This window comes from Macaca fascicularis, chromosome 8 (genome assembly GCF_037993035.2).
Source record: "Macaca fascicularis isolate 582-1 chromosome 8, T2T-MFA8v1.1".
NCBI classification, from domain to species: Eukaryota; Metazoa; Chordata; class Mammalia; order Primates; family Cercopithecidae; genus Macaca; species Macaca fascicularis.
In genome coordinates this window covers 18812698-18838344 of record NC_088382.1, presented here as the reverse complement: position 1 = coordinate 18838344, position 25647 = coordinate 18812698, and the positions used below count along the sequence as shown (strand labels likewise).

Sequence of the window (25647 nt, the reverse complement as noted above, 5' to 3'; positions counted from 1 at the left end):
TCCTCAGTATTCTAATATTCACAGCTTACACTTGTGCAATGCATGGCCCAAATCAAAGAAGGAGCCTTTCCACTATCCCCTCTGAAAACTCATCTCCAATTCTCTTCACTGTCTAAATCTCTTGAGATAATTTAGGAATCAGACTCATTAACAAAGGCACAGCCGAAGACAGAGCCTTAGAGAAGCTCCTAAACCTCCCTCCAGGTTCCATTTATTCAAAGACTGTTGCTAACTGGGGAAAGAGGGTCATCCATCTTAACTGCCATCCATGTTGAATGCTCATACACTACACTGGGTAAACTGCCTCACTGAAATTTGGATTCAGTATATCTAGTACCTCTTCCTCCTTCTGACAACCCTGCCAGAGAAAGCAATTAGGTGTATCCCATGAATTGCTATTTATGGGCCCATGTTGACAATTAAAGAGAACTTCTACTGTATTAATTGCTCTATGTGATAATTTATTCTGGAATTTTTCCCTGGAAACAATGCCAACTTTGAAATTCTGTAATTTGTAGTACTCACCTTTAGAAAACATTTAGTGATACTGTCTGCAAGTTCTTTAATAAGGGACTAAAATGTAATTTATCTGAATCAAGAGATTTGAACTCATTGTTCAAAGGACAAGAAAATGAGAGACAGAATGCCATAAGAGATGGTATTTGCAGAACATTAGAAAGTCAGAGCTCTGTCTAACGTTTGCCCTGGGAATAGGTAAAGATTGCCCTGCAGAGATCGCTGAGAGATGCTTCTGTTTCCAGGTCTAGTTACTCTTCCTGTGTCTCTCCTTTCTCTGCATGAATTTCTCCGACATATTGTTTTGGCTTGAGCTTTATCCTATTCCTGACCCATTGAAGAATTTTTAATAACTCCTAATAGTCTACTGTATGCAATGAAAGCACATCTACTTCTTAAAAGTCTGCAAATCTGACTCAGTTTTTAAGACTAAATAGCACTTATTATGTTCCCTAGGGACTCCATCTGACTCAGGATGCTGATTTCCTACTATCTTTCTGTATGCACCCCCCAAGAACCTTCCATGATTATGTCTATAGATTTGCTCCTGCTCTTACCATTAGAATTCCCTTCCTCTATCTCTATTAATAGTCTGTCTATCTTGCAGATCCACCTCGTGCAATACCTTCCTTGAAATCTTGCAGTCACTTGCCTTCTAACATTTTTATGTACTATTTACTAGCAGTTTATTCTTCAATTAATACACTTTATTACAGTACGTTGTCTCATTATTGGTATTTCATTACTTGTTTACTACATTGTCTTATTACTTATATCTCATTACTTATAACTTTAAAAGCATTTAATTTGTGTCTCTGTGTATCTTGTTTCATGTATTTTCCTATCAAATATTTAATGTTGATAAATCTCTAAGTCCACAGGTCAGCTGAAATTTTTCATTTGCGCAAAAGAAAAACTCTGAGTGAGGCAACTCGTTGGATAATAGAAACAAACATAAAAGACTAATATTATGTGGATACTTGTGTGTGAACATGAATGTATATATTTCATTCAACTCCTGAGCAAAGAGATATTTGTGAACTTAAGCAAATTCAATCACCTAAAGTGCAGTAGCACAAAATTCCTAGAAAATCAACTAATTGTTGAAGCAAATGTATACATATTGACAATGCATTGCATTGGAGTAGCTTAAAATGAGGCATCTACATTTACATCTTAGTAGGTTGAAAACTGCATCTCCCTCACTTCTCTATTAGCTACTCATATTCAAATATGATTTTCTTCCTGCAAGGACTCAGGTAATACAAAAATATACATTTGTTTTGGTGGGCTTATGTCTTCCTCCTTCTAGAAAAAAAAGATATTGTTACTGTTTTTATCATGGAACTTAGTAGGAAGACCACACACACACATACACTCAGTCACAGAAAGACTGAATATAACTACAGGTAAGTTAAACATTAAATTGAGTTCTTACTCTCTTTATTCTGGTAGGTGACACCTGCTGATGCTATGTGAGACTGCATCACAACAATGTCTAAACTCTTTAAACGAAGTTCTCAAGATATAGATAAATAATATAGAAGAACTCTACATCCAGGCACTGTTCTAAGTATTTAACGGGTATTAGCTTGTTGAGTCCTCACAATTACCCAGTGAGGTAGATACTGTCATTTTGAAGAAACACACACACAGAGGTGAAGTGACTTGCTCAATGTCACAAACTTAGTAATGGTGGAGCTCGATTTTAGACTCAGGCAGACTGGCTGTGAAGACTGTGATCTTCACTTCATCCTACTGCCTCAACATAATACTTTGATGGTTAGCACTAAGACTGAATGAATGAAGAATAACACTGACTGGCTAAAAAAAAACCCTCTTTCACATGAGGGTTAATAAGCTATCTTGATCTATCCCAAGAGTGTAAAGACAGAAGGAGCTCAATGCAAACTTGTTGAGTTAAAATGATTCCATTTTCCCACATTATATTTTATAGATTAAAATATAAAAATGATACATTTCTTAGAATCATATACAGTCTTAACATTTCATATCATTTTTATTCTAAAATAAAATGTGCCTTAAAATTTACAGTATCTTCCCATTGCTGCCAGCAAGTTGTAAGGCGGTTATGATTACCTCATACTTTCTAGTAAACTCAGGAAAGATCCAGTATCAGAACTTACAGGATGGTGTTAGAAGCTTTGAAGAAAACCCCAAAGACAGCAGAGACAGGTGTGCCTTTTTTTTTTTTTTTTTTTTAGGAAATGCTGCATCACCAATACTCTTAATGGTACAGAGGACTCAGCTGCCTTGAGTTGAAAGTTATTTCAAGGGAGTCAGATTTTCAATTGGAAGAAATTTCAGAAAGATTTTAATCCATCTAGTTCCACTGTATTTTATTTCGCTGATTACACAGTGTCTACATCTAAGTGAAATCCTCCAGCAAATATAAAATGTAAATCCCCAGTGATAAAAGAGCATTGTGTTCTGGATCAATGGCAGCATTTTTTTCTTTTTTATTTTTTTTATCTTTTTTGAGACATGGTCTTGCTCTGTTGTCCAGGCTGGAGTGCAGTGGTGCAATCTCAGCTCACTGCAACCTCTGCTTCCCAGGTTCAAGCAATTCTTGTGCCTCAGCCTCCCGAGTAGCTGGGACTACAGTCACGTGCCACCACACCTGGCTGATTTTTATATTTTTAGTAGAGATGAGGTTTCGCCACATTGGCCAGGCTGGTCTTGAACTCTTGACTTGCGATCTGCCCTCCTTGGCCTCCCAAAGTCCCAGAATTACAGGTGTGAACCACCACACCCAGCCCATTTTTTCCTTAGTGTTGTATAAAATCATGCTATATGTTACATTCTGTGAGCTATTGGAATCAATGGAATAAGGCATATCATGTTGAAAAGGTCTACACTCATGTACTATTCACAGTAGGTTTCTGTCCATTTTCCACTATCGGGAGTTATCCAAACACCCACTGTCCTCCACCCTTAATAGGCTGCCTTTTTTGGGACCAGTGGCAGCCATTGAGTGCAGATGGCCAGGAGTACATGTATTTGCTCAGTGAGAAATTAATTAAGGTGGATGAAACCTGTGACCTAATTGGTTGCAACCACGGCCATATTTTTACAGCAGTAGCAAGTGTATATCTACCTATTGCTATCTTTGTGACTATTTCTTTCATAGGAAAATAGATATATTCAAATCAAAACTATTTTTTCAAAATTATGCTCCTAGTAGTTGTATCGACGTGTACACTTTCATATTTTGACTCCCATAGAAACAGAACGTACACAGACAACCTCCTGAATGTCACCTATAACACCTTCTAAATATTTTCTATTTGTGATTCTTTTGAACTTTTCAGTCTACAATCCTCTAGCTGTAGAAACAGATAATTTTACATTGAGTACTTGTTTGTTTCTAGGATTTATATTCATGGCAGCAAATACGTTTCAACTTAAGATGCACTTTAATGCCTGCTGACAATACAATTAAAACTTCTCATCTAAGTTGGATGTCCCCAAAACCTTGACAAGAAAACCAATAAAAGTAGTCTTGCATCGTGTGTCCTATTTCTTTGGAGAATAAAAGGAATGCAAATTAAGTCAATGAGAAACCATGGGCAAAATATTTTAATTGATCATCATCAAAGAGAACATAAAATCCTCTGTTCTTCAAATACCTATTACTGTTTTTTTTTTTCTTTTCTATTTTTAATCTTGCAAGAATCAGTGACTGGAGAACTGGCTCGGCTATTTTATACAGGCTTTTGCTACTCAGACAAATGTGACAGCCCTCAAGGAAACTTAAAAACATAATTTAGCCCCAGAGGGTTCTTTTCACCTTTACTATATTATCAAGGCACTATAAGCTTTAAAATTTAAAAAGTCAATTTATCCTGCCACCTATTCACTTCCTTCACCCCTCTCCTTATTTGCCTTTTCCAAATTGAATTCATAGGTCAATTTTGATATTCACCTGGTCGCTCATATCCACTAATTCCTTGCCTTTCACTTGCTTCTTTGTGCCTGTTCTGCAGACCCCCAGTTCTGGTTGGATCCAACTCTCTGCAAATAAAGCTTGACTCCTTTTTCCAGTCTCCTTGACAGCTGGCTGAAGCCCTGGGACTGATTTCTGGTCAGTGAAATGTCAGCAGAAATGATGGCAACTACCCCCGGGCTTGACTCCTAAACATCTGTGGAATTGTCTGGTTCTTTCTTTTATGATCGTGAAGGAATTTTGGTGGACTTCGAAGTTAAGAGTAGGGTGTGGAGGGGATGTAGTTAGTTATAGACACTTGATGTAGACACTTGACTATGTGAAGAGCAACTGTTACCCCTAAACCTCTTTGGAATGTGACAACAGAGAGGAAAACAAAAAGCCTCCACTTTATTATGTCTCTGAGATTTGGGAGCTGTTTGTTAGCTTCATTTGCTTACCATAATCAATAGCATTAACACCAACAATGGGTCCTTAAATGCTACAAGACAACCATGTGACATTTTGCAAGCATGTTCACACTTCTTGTCTCCTAAATGATTTTCTCATACCCATTTTTTTTTCCTTTCCTCACTCTTTGCTGATGATCTTGCTTCTTATTTAGCTGAGAAACTGGAAGTAATCAAAGGAGAATGTCTATAAGCTCCAGGTGATCACATCTGCCTACTCACCCAGCATTGCCTGGATGTGCCCTGCTTCCCTGGTGTCAGTGGTCCTGTCTAAGATGACTCTGTAGGTGTATATCCTGGTACATGTTTTGGATCTTTATGTCAGATTCTCAGCTCATCTTTCCTATATTTGGACAGTGGAAGACCTGGTGGTCTTAATGGAGATTCTCAACAGATGCAAATTTCCCCCACAAAAGACAGCTTTGCAGGGCAACTTCAGTCTGCTGGCCATGTGGCAGCCATCTCAAAATACGTCAAAGATATATATTTGGGGATAAAATATTTTGATTTCTGCCTCCTCCCAGGCCCCCCACCAAGATAGGATCTTGCTCTGTTACCCAGCCTGGAGTGTAGTAGTGCCATCATAGCTCATTGCAGTCTTGACCTCCTGGGCTCAAGTGATCCTCCCACCTCAGCCTCCCAAGTAGCTGGGACCACAGGCATGTGCCACTACACCCAGCTAAGTTTTTTATTATTTGTAGAGACAACATCTACCTATGTTGCCCAGGCTGCTCTCAAACTCCTGGGCTCAAGTGATCCTCCCACCTTAGCTTCCTAAAGTGCAGAGATTATAGACAGAAGCCACCATTCCTAGCCTTGATTTTCTTCACCAGAGTATTCAACATCTTGTGTATAATGAATTGGCATGGAGGAAATACTTTAACATGCAATACTCTAAGCCAGGGGTTCTTTAGCTACAAAGGGCAGCATAATCACCTTAATGACCTATTACAACGTGGATTTCTGAGCCCCACCTCCAAAATTTCTGATTCAATAGGTCTGGGGTAGGACCTGAGAATGTACATGTCCCCCAAGTCTGCAGATGATGCTTCTGGTGCTGGTCCAAGGCACACTATGAGAACCACTGTTTAAGGCTTGTTACCAAAAGTGTGATCCCTGGACCAGCAGCATAGAATGATATAGCATGTAAGAAACTCAGAATCTCTGTCTATTCCGGAACTATTAAATTGGAATTTGCATTTTAACTAGGAGGTTTAACAAGGTGTTTTCTCCAGGTAATTTGTATGCATATTAGAGTTTGAAAAGTATTAGGATTTTAAAAAATAGGAGGGATATAGGATTGAATGTTTTCCTTAAGGCAAGGAGAAGTCTGGCATTGCCAAGTGAGAAGAAAGCCAAATGTTGAGAACTGTTAAGTAATACAGTTACAGTAGTTCTTCTTACCCATGGTTGCATTTGCTATGGTTTGGGTTACCCTTGGTCACTGAAAATAGGTGAATACAGTACAATCAGGTATTTTGAGAGACAGAAAATACATTCATAAAACTTTTATTACAGCATATTGTTACAATTATTCCGTTTTATTATTGTTCCTGCTAATCTCTTACTGTGCCTAATTTATAAATTAGACTTTCTTGTAAGTATGTATGTATAGGAAAAACAACACATATAGGACTAGATACAATCTACAGTTTCAGGTGTCTACGGGGACTTGGAATGTATCCACCTCAAATAGGTATAACACCAAAGCAGCAAAAACCAACATAACTAACTTCATTTTTGTTTAAGAGACCTTTACCTATTCCCACACATAGGCAAGGATAATTATAGAGCACTGAGATCATATACAAAAACCGCAATCATGTAGTTTTTCAGAAAGAACACTGAGTTTAAAGGAAAAGTACACACAAGCAACTATGTTTTGTTAAAGATTTATGGAAACACTGTGACCTAACCAGGAAAAGAAATTCCCAACATCCTCTCACCCTTGCTGCTGCCCAGATACCTACAGTCATCAGTTACCTCTTGCCCCAAGTCCTCCATCTTCCTCCTGCCCTTGATGTAAAAAGAGCCAAAAATTTGGAATGACTTAAGATGGTACTTTAGCATGATAATCTGCCATCATCTGGGTTGGCTGGCTTTCTAAATAAACCTGCTTTTCCTCCCACCAACCCTTGTCTCTTGAGTTTTGCCTTTCAAGCAGTAAGCAGCCAAACTTGGGTTTAGCTACAGGGGCACTATTGTGTATATTATACAAAATAGCTATAATTATATATATCTTAATTATATGTGTGTATGTGTATAATTTGTTTGTAGTCTCTAAATACATGTTATCTTTTTTTAAAAAAACAGACAACCGGTATAGGTTGAGGAGCTTTAGAATCCCTGAAAGCACAATTAGTAACCCGGGTGACAAAGAGCTCAGAATGAGGCAGAATTTCTTGGGTGGCAGCAGGCCAAAGCTAACACTGACTGACACCTGAGCCTAGCAATTGTCAAAAATGGAGAAGCCATTGGGCAAGTTCCCAGCTACATCTCTGGCACTCTTACTCCTGGGAACTATAAAAGTTACTCTTGGGCTACTTCTGTCTTCCATGTTCTTAGCTTCATGTAAGATGTAATGATGGCAGGTCTGAGAGTAGGGAAAGACGTTCAGTAAGAGAATAATTCTCCACAGTCTCATTAAAAGGCTAGAAGCAGAATTGGCCAACGAGAGGTATATATTGACAGAACTTTTCTAACCCCTGAAGCTTTTTTTGTCCAATTCAAAAACTCTCACTGATAGTAATAAAATACAAAGGAATATTAAGAAAGGGTTACAGAAGTAAATGTATCATTTTATCCCCTAGTGTTCTGGAAATAGCATTTTTTAAAACAGTCATATTCTTTTTATGTTTAATATATTAGAATAAAATTTAGTATTAAAATAATAACCAATATTTGAAACAAAAAGTCTTTGAAATGTTCTTAAGTTTCTTAAGGAACATATTATACCAGGTGAAAGAAGTTTGCATAAAGATTGTAGGTAATTGTTACTCAAATCTTTTCTAATACTGGTCAGAAAATAAAGCTTCCCTAATCTCTACAATAAAATGATATGGGTATTTTAATCATATGTTCAAAAGCTAGTATATGTAGGATGCTTTAAAATCATACTAGTATAAAGTTTTTAAAAATAATTTCAACTTTCATTTTAGATTCAATAGATCCATATGCGGGTATGTTACATGGTTATATCACATGATGCTAAGGTTGGGGATGCAAATGCTCTGTCTCCCAGATATAGAACGTAGTATCCAAAAGTTAGGTTTGCAACTCTTGCTTTCCCTCCTCTATCTACATTCTGTTAGTCCCCAACGTCTATTGTTGCCATATTTATGTTCATGAGTTCTCAATGTTTAGCTCCCACTTATACGTGAGAACATGCAGTATTTGTTTTTCTCTTTCTGTGTTAATTTGCTTGGGATAATGGCCTCCAGCTGCATCCAAATTGCTGCAAAGGACATACTTTTGTTCTTTTATATGGTGTTTAGTAGACCAACATGTATATGTACCACATTTTCTTTATCCAATGCACCACGGATGGGCATCTAGGTTGATTATGGTGCTATAGTAAACAGCACTGTTATGAATATAAAAGTATATGTCTTCTTGGTAGAACGATTTGTTTTCTTTTGGATACATACTCAGTAGTGGGATTTCTGGGTCGAATGGTAGTTCTGTTTTATGTTCTTTGAGACATTAAAAGTTTTAATTTCTTTGCCTTCCACAGTGGCTGAATCAATTTACATTCCCACCAACAATGTATAAGCATTCCCTGCCTCCACAGCCTTGTTTTTTTGTTGTCGTTGTTGTTGTTTTACTTTTTAGGGTTTTGTTGTTGTTTTTGACTTTTTAATACAGTCCTAGAGGATTATGACATAATGGGAGCATTTTTAGACAAACAAAGATGGAAGAGCATAATGCCTAGGGGCGGGGTAATGAGTTGCGATATGAGCTAAGCAGCATGCAAGGTTGGCGTATTGAAATGGAGGATGCACATAGGGCTGTGATTGCTTTGCCAACTAGACTTGAAACATGGTCATTCTTTGCTGTGTAGGACGGGCATCATGGTTCTTAGGTTGCCAAATACTGCTGTGAGCATTTGTTAGATCACATCGCCAATAACCAGGGTTTTAAAGGGTCTGCAGGAGCCCCTTCTGTGAAAAATGTAAAGAATGGAATCAGAACAGGTTTCCTGGAGATTGATGAGCACATGAGAGTTATGTTAGAGAAGAAAGATGGTGCAGATAGAAGTGGGTCAACAGCTGTAAGTGTCTTACTTTCTCCCCAACATGCTTATTTCACCAACTGTAGAGACTCTAGAAGTTTACTTTGTAGGAACAGAAAGTTCATTTCTTCACAAATTGCAAATCTGCTGGAAAAAGAATGAATTCAGAATGCAGGTGGCTCTGTAATGACTCAGCATGTGAAAGGCTCTCTGGCTGTATCGATAGCCCTTGGGGATTTTGATTACAAATGTATCCATGGGAAAGGTCCTACTGAGCAGCTTGTCTCACCAGAGCCTGAAGTCCATGATATTGAAAGACCTGAAGAAGATGATCAGTTCACTATCCTTGCATGTGATGATATCTGGGATGTTATAAGAAATGAAGAGCTCTGTGGTTTTTTAAGATCCAGACTTGAAGTCACTGATGATCCTGAGAAAGTTTGCAATGAAGTAGTCGACACCTGTTTATACAAGGGAAGTCGAGACAACATGAGTGCGATTTTGATCTGTTTTCCAAGTGCACCCAAAGTATCAGCAGAAACAGCGAAGAAGGAGGCAGAGTTGGACAGGTACCTGGAATGCAGAGTAGCAGAAATCATAAAGAAGCAGGGGGAAGGTGTCCCTGACTTAGTCCATGTGATGTACACATTAGCCAATGAGAAAATCCCCAGCCTGCCACCTGGGAGTGAAATGGCAAATAAGCAGAATGTTATTGAAGCCATTTATAAAAGACTGAATCCTCATAAAAATGATGACACTGACTCCACATCAAATGATGCTATGTGCTAAAACTGCTCATCTAGCCATGGAATTTACCTTCACCTCCAAAGTTGAGGACAGCTCAGCTTTGTTGAAATTCTAACATCTGTCCTCAACTTTAAGGAAGGGGATATGACATGGGTGAGAATGATTACACCAGAGAACTTCAGTAGTACAACTTCTGGCTCAGAACTGATTTTTTTTTTTTTGTAAATTTGACATGTAAACGTGATTTCAAACCATAATTCAAACATACCTTGATCCTCTAGGTAGTACCAGCTGGTACTAATTCTACTGAAACGATTCCAAAAAAATCTAGGAGGACGGAGTCCTCCCTAACTCATTCTATCAAGCCAGCTTCACCCTGAAACAAAAATCTCACAGGACACAACAAAAAAGGAAAACCACAGGCCAATATCCATTATGAAAATAGATGTAAAAATCCTAGCAAACTGAATCCAGTGGCACATCAGAAAGTTAATTCACCGTGATCAAGTAGGCTTCATTCCTGGGGTGCAAAGTTGGTTCAACACATGCAAATCAATAAATTTGTCACATAAACAGAATTGAAAACAAAAATCACATGATCATTTCAATAGGCACAGAAAGGGCTTTTGATAAAATCCAACATCCTTTCATAATAAACCATCAACAAACTAGGAATCAAAGGAACATACGTCAAAATAATAAGATCCGTTTATGACAAACTCAGAGCCAACATCATACCAAACAGGCAAAAGCTGAATGCATTTTCCTAAGAACTACAGCAAGACAAAGATACCCACTCTCAACCACTTTTATACAACATAGTACTGGAAGCCTTTGCCAAGGTAATCAGGCAAGATAAAGAAATAAAAGGCACCCTAATAGGAAAGAAGAAGTCAAATTATCTCCCTTTGCAGACTTAATGATTATATACCCTAGAAAACCCTGAAGTCTCCACCAAAAGGCTCCTGGAACCTGATAAACAACTTCAGTAAAGTTTCAGATACAAAACAGTGTACGAAAATCAGAGCATTTCCATACACCAATAACATTCAAGCTCAGAGCCAAATCAAGAACACACTCTCATTTGCAATTGCCACACACACAAAAACAAATTACCTAGGAATACATCTAACCAAGGAGGTGAAAGATTTCTACAAGGAGAACTAGAAAACACTGTCAAAAGAAACTACAGATGACACAAACAAATAAAAAACATTCCATGCTCATGACTGGAAGAATCAATATTGTTAAAATGGCCATACTGCCCAAAGCAATCTACAAATTCAGTGTCATTCCTATCCAACTACCAATGTCATTCTTCACAGAATTAGAAGAAAAAAAACTATTCTAAAATTCACGTAGAACCAAAGAAGAATCAACATAGCCAAAGCAATCCTAAGCAAAAAGAGCAAAGTTGGAGGCATCACACTACCCAACCTCAAAGCATACTATTAGGCTATAGTAATCAAAACCGCATGGTACTGGTACAAAGGCAGACACATAGACAAATGGAACAGAATAGAGAACTCAGTAACAAAGCTGTGTACCTATAGCCATCTGATCTTTGACAGAATCAGCAAAAACAAACAGTGAGGAAAGTACTCTCTATTCAATAAATGGTGTTGGAATAGATGGCTAGCCATATGCAGAAGAAGAAGAAGAAGAACCCCAACCTCTCACCACATACAAAACTTATCTCAAGATGAATGAAAAATTTAAATGTAAGACCTCAAACTATAACAATCATAGAAGAAAACCTAAAAAAACACCAGTCAGGACATCAGCCTTAAGATATAATTTATGACTCAGTTCTCAAAAGCAATTGTAAATAAAACAAAAATTGACAAGTAGGATATAATGAAACTAAAGAGCTTCTGCACAGCAAAAGAAACTATAAGCAGAGTAAACAGTGCAAACATTTTAAAAAATCTATTTAACCATCTCATACCAGTTAGAATGGCGATCATTAAAAAGTCAGGAAACAACAGATGCTGGAGAGGATGTGGAGAAACAGGAACACTTTTACACTGTTGGTGGGAGTATACATTAGTTCAACCACTGTGGAAGATAGTGTGGTAATTCCTCAAGGATCTAGAATGAGAAATATCATTTGACCCAGCAATCCCATTACTGAATATATATCCAAAGGATTATAAATCATGCTACTATAAAGACACATGCACACTTATGTTTACTGCAGCACTATTTACAATAGCAAAGACTTGGAACCAACTCAAATGCCCATCAATGATAGACTGGATAAAGAAAATGTGGCACATATACACCATGGAATACTATGCAGCCATAAAAAAGAATGAGTTCATGTCCTTTGCAGGGTTATGGATGAAACTGGAAGCCATTATTCTCAGCAAACTAACACAGGAACAGAAAACCAAACAATGCATGTTCTCACTCATAAGTAGGAGCTGAACAACATGGACACAGGGAGGGGAACATCACCAGGGCCTGTCAGTGGGTGGGGGAAAAGGGGGAGGGAGAGCATTAGGACAAATATCTAATGCATGCAGGGCTTAAAACCTAGATGACAGGTTAATAGGTACAGCAAACCACCATGGCACATGTATACCCATTAACAAACCTGCATATTCAGCAATGTATCCCAGAACTTAAGGTAAAATATAACATAAAAATTAAAAATCTATTTAACCTTTTATGCTACTGAAATTTCCTGCTTGTTTGTATTTCACCCTTACATAAGAAAAATGTATTTTATTGTTATATTAAATTCTTTAGGTCTCCTTGCTTACTGTGACCTTTCTCATCTTCAATTTGAAATGTTTTGATTTCAGAAGTTCTAGTGCATGTTGAAAGAAGTGATTGATTTTTGTCACATGTATGCTTGTCTGTCTAATTAGGATGATAGTACTACATTTACTCAGATATATTTGTGCATTTCAATGCAATATTAGGCTTTACTTTTTTTTTTCCTTGGAAAGTATGATGAAAAATTGTCACAAAATTGCATTGCCCGAAACATAAATTCTATTTGGTTTAATAAAGCACATTTTAGGAAATTTGGAAATGACTCACCCCTTGCTGTTCACTTAGTGCATTGGTTATGATGACCAACCTTAAGAAGGTAACCAACCTTAGGAAGGTAACTAACCTTAAGAAGGTAAACTTTTAGAAGAGAGGAGTGAACATCAACACTGACCTTGGTCTTATATTTAATTCTCTGTCTTCTTTCAGCTGGTATTACCATAAGTTGTTTACTGAATCACACATTTACCTAAAATAAGTCCTTTTTATGCAGCAATTATTGCAGGTGACATAGTATACACCTACTAATTGCATATGCTTCTTGATTTTTTTAAGAAAATTTTTCTGCTGGAATGACCACTGAGTATGAATGCAATTAGTGATTTTCTGCTACATTTAGCCACATTCTGGGTACTTGATGACACAAATGGCTTTTCTTTTGAGAAGATAAGCTTCATTTGAGTTACATACGAATTTTGTTGTTTATCTGATTAATGATCCTTAGACTGGCCACAGATGGATTATATGACCAGTAGGGACATATTTCTGGACAAAAAAAAAGTAATTAACCCTGTGTTTGTTTATTCAATAGATGAATTATAGCCATGTCCAGCATGAGGAAAAATGAGGATACAAAAAATTAGCTGGGCCTGGTGATGTGCACCTGTAATACTAGCTAGTCGGGAAGCCGAGGCAGGAGAATCGCTTGAACCCAGGAGGCAGAGGTTGCAGTGAGCCAGGATCACACTGCTGCACTGCAGCCCGGCGACAGTGCAAGACTCTGTCTCAAAAAAGAAAAGAAATTTTGCAATTATTTATATTTCTTCCTATATACAATTTTCATAATTAATCTTTCAGGAGTAGCTTAATCTCAGTGTAATTTACTTAAGCACCATGGACAAGCAAAACTTGTATTAAGATCTCATGTTTAGACAAGAAAGAAGGCGTGTTAATTACCTGATAATTATTTAGGGCTCTTCATATCCATAATGGGGTGGGATTTCACCCAGTGACTCTTACAGCACCACTCTCTATTGCGGATTAAAATATGTTTAATGAATCATCTTCCAAAACCAAAGTCTCAGTCATCCCTCCTTCTACTCTTATGTGGTGTGTCTTCAAAAGCGCACGAACAGAACAAGAGTCACGTTTAACAGCACTGCAGCTTCCCAGCTCCACACGCTCTCCCATGCAAGTATTGTCCGAGATTCTTCTCGAAGAACAGCTGATCGGAAGTGAAGCCTTTGGAACCTGAGAGGAAGAGCTAAGAGACTAAAAGCAAATCTAATTGCAGCTGTTCATGTCTTTTCCCCATGGTTTCTGAGTCCTCTTTCCCATTTCAAAATCCCCACTCTAGCCTTCAGGATCCTTGTTTACTCAATTTCTTGAGGTTCTCTTGTGGCTCTAGAACCCCTCTGAGCACAGTGAGGGTACGTTCTGCATGGACTGCCACACCCAGCCCTGCACAGCTCTCTCATAACCCTCACAGTGCTTTTATCCTTATGCTTCTCTGGGTGTTTGATCACGTTGCCTGCCATATACTGCCCCCAATTTACCCAGCCATCTATAGACACTGAGCCATCATATTTACGAATAAACACAAGATACCAAAATGGACATGTCATTCTGTATTTCTCTCTTTTTTTTTTTTCTCAAGGCGACTAATGAAAAGGTTTTAACAAAAATAGCAATGGAGCCCAGTGACTTCTCCGAGATAATTTGTGAAACTCCTTCATCACACAAATATGACAGTTTCAACAAACATGCTCTCAGCCACCCCACACATCGATGCAGTCTTTAAACTGTTCCTGTTACAGCCCCTCAACTCTATACCACCAATCTCCCAAAAACGCTTTCAGGATTTAAGCTCCAAGCAAAATAGTAAAAATGTATCCATGAAATGTTTAGAAATCCAGCAGGTTTCAGAAATACTGAAGGGCTTGGGATAATGAGATTGATTGAATATCTTCACCAAATGCCTGTCTTTGTGGTTAGCTGGGAGTTGAACACCGTCTTGTGAACTGTCAGGAATAACTGTAGTTATGATTTTTATTAGTCTCTGGGGGATAGAGTTACATTTTCTCCCATCTTCATTTTCAGGCAACTTTGCGGTGGACTTTTCTGCATCTTAATTTAGGAGATTGTGTATTAATGAGTATATACAAGTCTGCCAGACGGTATTTACAGGTAATAAATGATCCCTATTCCATATTTTTGAGATCTTATCAGCTAGACTTAATATGACTTTTTAAATCACGCACTTCAATGTGAATATTTATATTTATTTGAGTCTCTTATTCCCCTCACATCAGGAACAAAACTTGAACAGGCAAAAGTACTTAAAATGAACCCTTGCAAAATTGTGCGTTTCAAACTTGTGAATGTGGTGAGCACTTTTGATGTTGCTTACTTCCTTTGTCTGACCTCCTTTCTCACCAGTGAGTTTTCCTGCTCCATTCCCGGGCCCTTCAGGTTAGATTCTGAACATGTGAATAACGTGTTTTAAATATTGCTCAAGCACTGGGTCTTTAAAAGACACCAACACCTCCTGTGGCATTGGAGGTAATTTTCATCAAAGGAAAGGGATTTCCTAGCAGAACAGAAGCAGACTATGTCCTTTTTTGTACCAGGTTAGAATAATTCTAACTTTACTATCAGGAAAACCTGACTGTGACCCATGAAAATGAGAACAGTTGTTCATTTTCAGTCTATTAGGAGAGTGAGAAACCCTAGAGTTAGATGCCCCACCGGAGCTCTGGATCCCACCCCTCTCACCTTTCCAGGACACTGCCCCAGAAATTCTGCCTCCCTCCTTGCATTATTACATGACACCTGTCTTGTATCATTTTTAACAGCAAAAATATGTACTTATATATATATATATTTTTTTTTTTTTTTAAATCCCTTGACCCCTTGTAATCATCCAGTTACTGTCTCATTCCTTTGCTTTTTTTTTTTTTTTTTTTTTTGAGACAGGGTCTTGCTCTTACCTAGGCTGGAGTGCAGTGGCACTATCTTGACTCACTGCAGCCTCCACTTTCTGGTCCCCAGAAATCCTCGTACCTCAGCCTCCTGAGTAGCTGGGACTACAGTAGCACAGCACCACACCTGGCTAATTTTTATATTTTTTGTAGAGATGGGGTTTTGCCACGTTGCCCTGATCCGCCCACCTCGGCCTCCCAAAGTGCTGGCATTGTACAGGCGTGAGCCACCGTGCCCAGCCCCTTTGCATCTTAACTGAACATTTTTTTTCAATTTTTTCAGGAGTTGTGTAAGTTCCCTACTTCCAAATACTCATGTGTTGTTTGTTGAACTAACTCCAGCCAAGCCACTTTACTGCGCTCGCTCTTGATAAGGTGGCCAAGAATCTTCACAGTCCCAGATCCAATGAGCAAGCACTCAGCCCTCACGTCACCAGACTTAGCAGCAGCATCTGATTTAGCCGATGATCTTCTCCTTTTCAAAACATTTATTTCGCTTGGCTTCCAGAACGCCATTGCCTTTTAGTTCTCCGGCTTCATTGCCGAGCCTCTTAGTCTCTGCAGCTGACGGCTCCTCATCTGCCAAGTGCTCAGAGTTAAATGTCCTCTGAGGTCTGTCTGTCCATATCTGTATCTACACAATTTTCCGAGGTGGTCTCGTCTACTTTCCATGGCTTTTAATACATATATAGACTGACAATTCCCAAATTTCTGTCTCCTGCCTGGACCTCTCCTCTGATCTCCAGATTCCCATACACACTGTGGACTGGATAGTCCCACTCGAGTATCAACTAGACATTTCAAAATTAGCATGTCTAAAACGAAATTCCTGGCCGGGTGTGGTGGCTCACTCCTGTAGTCCCAGCACTTTGGGAGGCTGAGGTGGGTGGATCCCCTGAGGTCAGGAGTTCGAGACCATCCTGGTCAACATGGTGAAATTTAATCTCTAGTAAAAGAACAAAAGTTAGCCAGGCATGGTGTTGTGCCTGTAGCCCCAACTACTCAGGAGGCTGAGGCACGAAAATCGCTTGAGCTCTGGAGGCGGAAGTTGCCGTGAACCGAGATCACACCACTGCAGTCCAACCTGGGCGACAAAGGCAAAAATCTGTCTCAAAAAAATAAATAAAACCAAATTCCTGTTTCCTCGTCCCACTCTACTTCATTTCTGGCAATCATCCCGAGGTCAGTTTAAGTTATGTGAAAACTCTTTTCAAGCAGTTGCTCAGAAAGAAAAACAAACAAACCTTGCCATCATCCGTGATTCCTCCTGTTATTCCTCATATCCAAACCCTCTACTTTTCCACCTATTTTGAGTGCCGCTCTGCCTCCTTCCGCATTCAAGCCACCCTCACCTGTCCCCTGGTTTAATAAAATCCCTCCTGATTCCCTGCTTCCATGTTTTATCTCCTGTTCCACTGCCATCCCTATACCATGTTTATCACCTTACAACCGTCACAATAATCCTTTTAAAAGATTAGTCCGAGCAGTCTTTCGTCTGCTCAAAACCCTCAACTAACTTTACTTTTTACTCAGAATAAGATTCAAGAATCTTGACAATGGCTTAGAATCTTATTAATGACACCACCTGCCACCTCCCTGATTGCATTTATTTTTTTATTTTTTATTTTTTTGAGACCGAGTCTCGCTCTGTCACCCAAACTGGAGGGCAGTGGTGCGATCTCAGCTCACTGCAAGCTCCGCCTCCCGGGTTCATGCCATTCTCCTCCCTCAGCCTCCCAAGTAGCTGGGACTACAGGCATCAGCCACCATGCCCGGCTAATTTTTTTAAATTTTTGTACAGGTGGGGTTTCACCATGTTGGCCAAGATAGTCTCAATCTCCTGACCTCATGATCTGCCAGCCTTGGCCTCCCATAGTGCTGGGATTACATGTGTGAGCCACAGGCCTGACCCCTGATTGCATTTCTTAGCACATGACACAGTCCTTATTCTGCTCCAGCCACACAATCTCTATGTGTGACTCAAAAATGCCCAGGAAGTTCAGGCCCTAAGGTCTTTCACTCGCTGTTCTCTCTGCGCGGGCTAACGAGTGACATGAGTCACTCTCAGCTATCTTAGGTCTTGCTCAAACATCACCCTATCTTAGGTGGCATCCCTGACCATCTTGCAAAATAGCAACAGGACCCCAGTTAAGTTCCTCTATTTTCCTTACCTTATTTTTCTCCATTACATTTAGCTCTTTATTTATTTAGTTAGTTACTTGTTTATCTCAGTCTTCCCCCGGCCCCATAAAATGCATGCTCCATGAAAATAAGACTTTTGCCAGTTTTCACAGGTTTTTTGTTTTGTTTTGTTTTGTTTTTCCTCAGTGGCTATGTTACAGGCGTTTGAATCAGAGTAACTCCATCTTGAATAGCAACTGAGTAAAATAAGGCTGAGACCTACTGGGCTGCATTCCCAGACAGGTAGGGCATTCAAAGTCATAGGATAAGATAAGAGGTTGGCACAAAATACAGGTCACAAAGACCTTCCTGATAAAACAGGTTGCAGTAAAGAAGCCGGTCAAAACCCACCAAAACCAAGATGGCGATGAGAGTGACTTCTAGTTGTCCCTACTGCTACACTCCCATCAGTGCCACAACAGTTTACAAATGCCATGGCAACATCAGGAAGTTAAAGTATATGGTCTAAAAAGGAGAGGCATGCATAATCCACCCCTTGTTTAGCATATAATCAAGAAATAACCCTAAAAATGGGTGACCAGCAGCCCTTGGGAGTGCTCTATTGAGTAGCCATTCTTTTATTCTTTTACTTTCTTAATAAACTTGCTTTCACTTTACAAACTCACCCTGAATTGTTTCTTGTGTGAGTTCCAGAACCCTCTCTGGGGGTCTGGATCGGGACCCCTTTCCTATAACAGCTAAAACAGTGCAGGCATGTAATAAGAGCTCAATAAATGTTTGTTGTATAGATGATTAAGTGACCAGAAAAGTCTCTAGCCGTATTGCTTGGAGTTTTCAGAAGAAGCATGCTGTAGAATCTTAGGGTGTGGAGGGAGACCAATAGAAGACAATGAAAACGGTAGCAGGTTAAGAACAAGTTGTATGTTTCTTGTGTTTGAAAAAGGGTGTTACTATAGCTGTGCCATGAATGTCTCAGTGTGCATAAAATACTAAGAAGGCATCTTTTATATTTCTACATTCTGCAGAGCAGGCTGACAGGTGAGCAGATAGTACAGGCCGGGGATAAGTAGTCATAAAATCAGTATTGCTCTGAAATCTGTTCATCCCTAGGAGAAAATGTCTTTCCCTCCCCTCCCCTCCCCCTCCCCCCTCCCCTCCTCCTCCTCTCTCCCCTCCTCCCCCCCTCCCCCCTCCCCCCTCCCCTCCTCTCTCCACTCCTCTCCTCTCCTCTCCTCTCCTCTCCTCTCCTCTCCTTCCAGACATAGTCTCACTCCTGTCATCCAGGCTGAAGTGTAGTGGCATGATCTCAGCTCACTGCAGCCTCAGCATCCCAGGCTCAAGTGATCCTCCCACCTCAGCCCCCGACGTAGCTGAGACTACAAGCATGAGCCACCACACCTGGCTAATTTTTGTATGTTTTGTGGATACGGTTTTCGCCATGTTGCCCAGGCTGGTCTCAAACTCCTGGGCTCAAGCGATCTGCCCATCCCAAAGTGCTGGGATTGCAGGCAAGAGCTACTGTGCTCACCCTAAGAGAAAACGTCATCTACGATGTTGTCAAGTGGTGGTGTCAGAAGAAAGCTACAAAGAGCTAATTTGCCATGAATCTTTTATGTTTCTCTAAGTTTTGGGAGCATGGCACTGATTTCCCTGTGTTCTGGACTATCCATTCAAGGAGCAGCTATGGACATAGAGGTAGTGTCTCCTCTGTAGCAAAGGATGTTTGCTTATAACCTTGGAAGATAGAGGAGTATGTCCCCTTGGACATGCTTGCTGCCCGTTATAAACAATTGGGGTTCCCAAAGCTCTCAGGGTCCTCTCCTGTAGTGCAACCTACTGAATGTGCAGGGGCCATCTGACCCTCTTTGTGTTGACCTGTGGTACAAGGAGCTCAGGAAACCGGCACAAACATGCACATGTTCTGGCCGCTGCTGCTGTTCGATGAACTGTTTTTCATCTATGACCTGGGATCTTATGAGGTCTGTCAACATCCATGAAACTGGGGCAGCCACACTTGTTAGCTTGCAATGAGAGTGAGATTTCAGACCCTTCATAGTTCTCAGCAGTTCTGGCATTAAATGTGGGATGCTGAAAAAGGTTTGCCTTTCTAGAAGGAAAAGAATGAGGACCTTATGGGCTGATGAACAAGGCTTGAGAAAAGTCCATGGGAATTGATAGTAAATATGATGACCAAATTGTATGGTTAGCTGGACAATCAATAGAACTTCACCACTGCCCACTGATGAGGAACTGGGAAGGTGGTCACAGCTGACAATATGAGGAAGCAGGTTCAAAAAATCTAACAAATACTGTCATTGTTGTCAACTCTCCTCCAGGCAGAGGAACTTCCTTGAGAAACTCATGGTTAATCGGGTGCACTGAATTATAGCAACCTGTACTAAGATTTATCTTAGGTCAGCAAAAATTTCCACCTCTTTCTGACAACAGTTGCATAGCTGAATGTGTACACTGAGTGTGAAAGGAGGAATCTTTGGGACCATGATTAGGGGCTGAACTAGGCTAATTGTTAGAGCGCTGGCTGGTTCCCTTGAGACGTATGCTAAGGAGGAATGGTAGCAGCTGGGCCCTCTTCCAGTTCAGTCCTTCCTGCAGTTCACCGGGCCAATTGTGGATCCACTTAAGACAACTGTACATGGACTTATAGGTGGTTATTTTTGTTTGGGTTTTGTTGTTTGTTTGTTTGTTTTGCAGTGCATCCTCGCTGCTATAAGGGAGCATTAGCCTTGTCAAGGAGATTTCTTGATATAGTTAAACTCTTGGAGAAACCATAGAAGAGACATTGACTAGTATTCTGACTCTTACTGCTCCTGATTGGATTTACAATGTTGATAAAGGAGACCCACTGGAGAATGAGATATTGACCCAATGAAATCTATATAAATTCTTGTGGGCAGCCTCACCACCATGGAAAATTTCTATAGTCTTTATATTGAAATAAGGCAAGAGCTTAAGTGATATTAGCATGAAAATAGAGTTGCAGGTGTCCCATATTAAAGGGAACTCCTTTAAAATGTTGCCCCTGTAAGAGCCAGTCAAGTATTAGTTGGCCTGAGGATGCAAACCTAGTGGTCCCAGCTGGAAAACAGTGTGACTGCTGACGAGTTTTGGGGTTCTCATGGTGTAAACAAGAGGACCCCTCCACCCAGGAGAGTATTGGCTGGGATGAACATATTTGCAGTTCCTTCGGTTGAACCAAAGCTGCTGCTGTACTGCTCAAAACTAAAGGTAAATGTGAAGCCGCTTGCACAGAGCTTCCCTCTGTCTGTGCTATCCTTCACTCTTTCTCTACCCTGATCTCAGCCACTTTAAGGAGACAGAAGATTAGAGGTGGAGTTGAGGTCTGTTTCCAAGGTGGAATCAAAGGTTATATCCACCTACTGGAATATGTTTGGGAATTTTGAACAGGGGAAGGATTCAAACTTTTATGGCTTTTTGGGTATGGGCACCTAGGGAACTATCCTATGCAGACCCATGAAAGAAAATGGGTCTAGATTCAGCTAATGAGGTTGGGGAAGGGTTCACGGTGCGAAAAGAAGGTTAACGTGACCTTATGGCCCTATTCAGTGTTCTGTTGTTGATGCTTGTACATATGAATGTATAGTAGACGTGGGTGTGTCATATGATTGTACTTCTTTGTCCCATACTGCCAGAGACAATTTTTTTGACTGAGAAGAGCCACACGTAGAGAACTCCTAGTGGGACACAGAAATAGCTCCATACCTTATGTTTTTTTCCTCTCCTGGGTGTTCTATCAGAAATCATACAGCATCTTGGGGGAAAGGAAGATCATAGCCTTGTTGAAGGGCTTAGAGGTAGAAAGAATAGCAAGAGATGCATTAGCCCAATACAACAGCTTTATACAGTCAGTGGAAAAAACTTAACAGGACTAGAGTTTCACAGGAGTAATCAACTTGAATTCAGTTATTGTTCCAAATGCGTCAGCAGTTGCAGACATTGTAAAGGTGATTGAATTCATTACACAGATTGATAGCACTTGGTGTGTTGTCTTAGATACTGCTGAAACCTATTTTGCCATAGGCCCAGCACCAAGGCATCCGGATCAGTTCTCATTCACGTGGGAAGGTCTCCAATGTATGGCTGCCGTACTCCCTGGGTGTTGCTTAAACTTCCCTGCAATTTGTCACCAAGGAGCAGGTGAGGATTTAGCACAAGTGTTTCTGTTCTTTAATTTCCAAAGTTTTTCTTATGTGTATGTTACCAAGTCAGAATATTCATCCTCAATGGCCCTGACTGTGGTATTATCACACTTTCTCTAGCGGGAGTAACTGATAAATTCTGAAAAACTGCAAAAGAACTGCTTGCCAAGTAAAGTTTTTCATGGAACAATGTGGGTGGATTCACAATGCTGAGTCCCTCTGGCAGTCAAGGAAGACTGCTGTCTCGTCAGACCTTAAAGTCAAAAAAAAAAAAAAAAAACCAAAAAGATGCCACATTTTTGGGCTCTTTAAGAACTGGAGATAGAATGTACCTCTCTTGGGCGATCTGCTTATCTTTTACATTGGCTTATCCAAAAAGCATAATTTGAATAGGGCCTAAACCAACAGTCTCCACTGAAAGGTGTTCAGTAAACTGAAATATGCTTTCCATTCTGGGAACCCACAGCCTTAACATCCATCTTGAGTGACCAATGATTTGCTACTTTGTGCCTCTGATAAAGAGAAGCTGCCTCCATTTAGAGGTGCCCACTAGGGTCTGGACTTGTCCACTCCTTGAGACAGACAGTGCAGCCAGGGAGAGGATAAGTCCTGACCCCAATGGGTATGCTGAATGGAGACTGCTTCTCTACCAGAGGCTCAAAGTAGCAAATTATAACGCCCTTTATAAAGCAGCTTCTGGCTCTTGTTGACCTAAAAAACATGACCTACAGAGGTCTTGTGACTTGCTGAACTGATATTGTCATTTGGCGGTGGGTGGGTCAATTCAGAATCAATGACAAGTTGGGAAAGGCCCAACAAGCCTTGGCTGGTGAAAGGAAACAGCATATTTATGAATGCCACCAGCCTGGCCTCAGCACTTTCTTAGCATCCTGGCAGCAACTTTACATAAAACATGGTAACTATCTTTTTGGTAGATTCTTTATCTCCCTTTCTGTCACCTGAGGCTAAGCTGCTATCTCAATGGAGCCTTCAGTCCACAGTGGTCCCCTAAATGCCTATGGCTGGTTCACTGATGGTTTGGCTGAGTTGAATTACAACAATATCAGCAAGGCTGCTGGGGCTGTTGAATCTCAGTGGCAGCTATGCAGAAAATGAACGTGGTTCTCTCTAGTAAGTGGGCACAGCTCAAGGCCATTCTCTTTGATCTGGCAAGTATAGTCCTTAGTGAACTTTGTTAGACTTTTACTGACTCTTAGGCTGTTCCCAGTGGCCCAGCTGTTTGGCATGCCACTTGGAAAACCACAGACCTACAGATTCAATATGTCCTCTTTGGGATCAAGAACTGTGAAAATAATTCACAGCTGTTAATCAAAACATGTGGACCACTCATGTAGATATACCACATGAGTCTGTTTTCTGATAAGACCACCTGGAAGTGAGCAGCTGATTGAGCTTGCACCACCCAGGATGTCACCTTGGCTGCCTGAATCCATCATGGTATCAGGCCTGCTAACATATCCACCGACATAGACTGGATACAGAGGAAAGGACCCTGTATTTCTGATGCAGAGGCCACCATGCAAGCCAGACCTGGGACTCCTGCCGGAAGCTGAACAAACAGCTTACCTGAAGGTGAGGCCACATTGTTTGGGGTACTGCACAAACCCATTCTTGGAAGCCTACACTAAGCAGTCAGGTGGTGGTGCTTCACCACTCTTGATTTAATTGAGGTTCCACTGTGGCTGTTTGAGTTTGATCATCTGACCCTGTGGCATTCTAGGGGGGTAGAAAAATGCCCCCCATGAACATAAAGGGCAGATTGGACTGGCTGGCGTCATGCAGTCCCTCCAGAATAAGGATTGACTGCATTATGCAAACTGATCTGGAAATGCCAGGGCTCACCAGCCGTTTGGGCAGCCACACTGGAGGCCCTGGGACCTTTGCCCAAAAACTGATGTGGGTGCTACTTGGGCCACTCCAACAAATGTAAACAGTGCCTTCTTTCCAGGGACTCCATGTCCTCACAAGAACTGTGCTTCTTGTGTGAAGCCACGCATTTGTTACTTTCTCCTTGAAAACACGGTGACTCATACCTTAGGGTGGTCATAAGAAACCTCTCAGATGACCTCAAGGATCCCTCCAAAATGAGGCTGTCTTTGGTTTATCCAAAGAGCTTCCTGGAGGGGTAACTGACACATTTTTTTATGTGCAACCTGTGGGCAGTTATCTGTGCATTGGAAGTCCTTCAATTAGAAATGGTGATACAAAATTTGTCCCTGATTTTAGCTCAAGTGATCAGTGGTGCCAACTTTGCCCTGGAAGACAATCAAATCAGTTTCAGCTCACTGGCCAGGGTTGTTATGGATGATACCATTGCCCTATATTTTCTGCTTGCAAGCCAAGGCAGGGTCTGTGCAAATGCTAATACATCCTGCTATACGTGGATTAATGCCTTGGGTCAAGTGAAAAGGTCGATACAGAAACTGATGGTTTATGGGATTTGTTTAGCTGGTTAGGCCTGGGATCCCAGGAGCCATAATTGAGGTCACTACTGCTGCTTGGAGTCTTGTTGGTAATAGCCTCAATTAAGTACTACATAAGACAAATTGAAAGTATGTGTTCCAACCTCTTTCTGTCAGATTAATTAGAGTGGTTATTAGAGTGGCATACTCAAGGAAAATTCATCAGAATCCAGGATGGTAGAGAAACAAGGGGTAGATGTTGGGAGATAACCCATCACAGGATTCTTACATTTATCCATATCTTGTGACTTTCTTTGTTTTGGATTGTCTTTTAGAGGATGTTTGTCCAGAAAACAGCCATGGAAGATAGTTTCTCTCTAGAGCAAAGGACAGACATATTTGCTGTCTGGTATAATAAAGGTATTTTCCCCCCTGTGGATCAAAGGGCAAACATGCTTACTGTCAATTATAAAAAATGTGGGTTCCCAAAGCTTAGGTTTCCTCTCCTATAATGCAGCACACTCACATGCAGGTGTCATGGGGCCCTCTTTGTGTTGCTGCCTAAGAATTGGCATTTATGAAACCAGAAAAAAATTACTGTTATTCTGGCTAGGCTATTGCTTTGAGTAATAAACCATCCTTTATCTCTAACAAGGAACCTAATGCCTTCTACCTACCTCATGAAATGGTGGCCAGCTAAGTTGTCGGATTGCAAGAAGGAGAGAATCTCAAACCATTTATAGTTCTTGACAATAAGTTCCAGTGAATTCAAATTATGTTCGATTTATCCCTCTATTTGGGAGGAATCATCAATTTTGTATATAAACATGCAGTCTGATTTTGCAGTTAGAAAGATGGAAGGCCCAACAGTCACCTCTGTAGGGTAAAGTTTACTAAAGAAAATAAGAGTGGCTGTGTTATTGTGGAAGGACTTATCCTCAACAAAAGGTGGATCCTCAAAAAAATGGGATGAGGCAGAGAGTCAAAAACGACCAAGGAGAGAGTGTTTCTCA

The 25647-nt window shown here is 40.4% G+C and overlaps 1 protein-coding gene and 1 pseudogene across 1 annotated transcript in view; one reads left to right on the top strand and one right to left on the bottom strand.

Moving 5' to 3' along the window:
* The window catches only part of TUSC3 (tumor suppressor candidate 3), a 435781-nt gene that overhangs the window by 33297 nt on the left and 376837 nt on the right, over positions 1 to 25647 (bottom strand). The window lies entirely within an intron of this gene.
* LOC102134997 (protein phosphatase 1A pseudogene) lies at positions 8677 to 9952 on the top strand (annotated as a pseudogene).